Here is a 2,479-nt window from a genome sequence, read left to right on the forward strand (position 1 = left end):
AATATACATATTTAACTATAATAATTAAAAGTGAAATGACATTTTTACCCTACATGGAGATTTAATTACACAAATAATTAGTTTACACATTTAATTGTTACCATTAAATTAAAATGACACTTTTACCCTTGTGATATATTTAATTAAATAAATTTATTAATTTAAATAGTTGACTAAAATAATTAAAGCAAATAAAGATGAAAGAGATATTTAATTCAAATATTTAATCATAATAGTTATTTTGAATAATAATATTTAAAATTTTTTATAAATTAAAATATCATTAAATTTTACTCATTATTTTATTTATAAAAATTATTTATTTATATTAAGGGTATAAAAATAATTTTATCACACCTCTTTATTTTACTCTTTATCATTCTCAATTACACATCTTTTAATCAAACACAGTTTGTATTCACATTATTGCAAGTCTTATTCTTTTTTGTTTTAATTTTTTCTATTTTTATTCCACGAACTAAATGCAACCTAAGAGTAATGATTGGCCTTGTGATCAACAATTACTTTTGACAGAGACTTCAAAATTGTGTGGCCCTCTTATTATTTATATATTTAATTTTGTTTGTCTCTTTTGTCCAAAAGTATATGGATTATCTTGCATTTTCCCAAAATTGGTTTGATTATGAGAAATATATATATACAGTATCAAAATGAAAATGAGAATAAATTCTTATAATTTATTTTTGGATGAAGAAAATACCAAGGATGATTGTAAATTTTTTTAAAATATAATACTAAACTTACAAATTAGATTTCTCAAATCAGTTGCCCTCCGTACAATATGAACTTTAGATTGAAAAGCTTATTTTATAAAAATAATATATTTTATTCATCAAATACTTCATACATTGATGAGATCATGACCGACAATCATCGCTATCTTTCTAGTCGATCTGACATCAAATTAAAATTCCATACAGTAACAAACTTTTGACTTGAAAAAACAGTGAGTAAACAACATCACAATTACATGATCAACCTAAAACCAAAGCTCATGCTCAAATTCTCCATCAAGGGCAGCTAACGAAATCCTTAATAGCATGAATGAGCTCCTTAGTACGCTGAGCAGTAACAGGGTCAGAATCAACAGCCATCTTATTCAAGTAAAACGAATGGCTCATACCTTCACTGACCAATTCCTTCACCTTCTTCCCGGCCTTTTTCATGGCTTCACAATACTCATAATTCGTGTCTCTGATCAAATCCTTATCAGCAACGCACACCATGAACGGCGGCAATCTCAGGTTCTCCATCGCCGGCGCCGCCGTCCCCATCGGACAAGTGTAAGGGTGGTCCTTGGTTGCCCCTTCCGGCAACCCTAATGCCAAGAACTTATCAAGCATGTCCAAAGTTAAGAACGGATCCTGCTTCATTTCTAGCTCAGACTTGCTCCGTGTTGCTCTGACAAACCCTGGGTGGATTGGTATAGCTCCGGCGAGCTTCACCGGAGACCAGAACTCATCTGTTTCATTGCCGGCTAGAGCTGCCACCTCATGGACAAGGTTTCCACCGGAGCTGTCTCCGATGAGGAGGACACGTGAGAAGTCCAGTGATGAGAAGAGAGGGTCAGAGTTTTTGGTTTTTTTGATATCAATCGAAGACGAAGAAGCGCGGAAAAAGAGTCATAGATCTGGGCGGGTAGCCGGTGTTCTGGTGCCAGAGAGAGCTCGACGGAGAAAATGGCTGCAGGGATTGCTCCGGCGAGGCGAGAGTAGAATTGATGGTACATGTACCAACTGTTGTGGCTTATGCAAAAACCACCGCCGTGGAAGTGGAGGAGGATGGGGAGGAGAGTGCCGGGGCTGAGGTGATCGCCGGCGGGGAGGTATAGCCGGAGGTTGGGTTTTCCGGGGAGATCATGAACGGTGACGTTGTCGGCGTTTGGAGTGGGTGAAGGAGGGATGGAGGACATGAGGAAGAGGGCTTCAGGAGGGCCGGTCCAAGTACGGTCGACGGTACCGTCGTCGAAGAGACGGAGCCAGCCGGAGACTTCATCGATGACGGTCTTATCAGTGGAGGTTGAGTTGAGGTTCTTGGTATCAATGGTGGTCATTTTGATGGAGTTTTAGGGTTTGGGAAAGGTGGTGGAGGTGAGGGTTGGAACTTGGAAGTTGAAGGTGGAGGCCTTTTTGTACTTGGTTTGGCAGGTTTAGGGTTTGATGTTATCGTGCAATGAAGTTTTGGGGTACTTTCTTTTGGCGTGCTTGTTAATCTTTTGATATTAAAAATATTTATTTATTTATTTATTTTAATCATTAATGCATCTAGGGACCATGTGTAAATAATCTCTCACAGAGTCACAATTGATATTTCTACCATTTGAATTAACTCTATTGGTAAAAATATATTTTTTTAAATATATATTAAGAATATTTATTATTTTTAGATTTTTTTTTTAATTCATGTGAGGTATTTGGAGAAAGTGATTTAACATGAGATGAGTGGTTTGATTTTAAGA

The 2,479-nt window shown here is 36.3% G+C and overlaps 1 pseudogene; it reads right to left on the bottom strand.

The window, feature by feature from the left end:
- Positions 1 to 826: 826 nt before the first annotated feature.
- On the bottom strand, positions 827 to 2,189 carry LOC120257110 (annotated as a pseudogene).
- Positions 2,190 to 2,479: the final 290 nt, after the last annotated feature.

Source organism: Dioscorea cayenensis, unplaced genomic scaffold (assembly GCF_009730915.1).
Source record: "Dioscorea cayenensis subsp. rotundata cultivar TDr96_F1 unplaced genomic scaffold, TDr96_F1_v2_PseudoChromosome.rev07_lg8_w22 25.fasta BLBR01001870.1, whole genome shotgun sequence".
Taxonomy (NCBI): domain Eukaryota; kingdom Viridiplantae; phylum Streptophyta; class Magnoliopsida; order Dioscoreales; family Dioscoreaceae; genus Dioscorea; species Dioscorea cayenensis.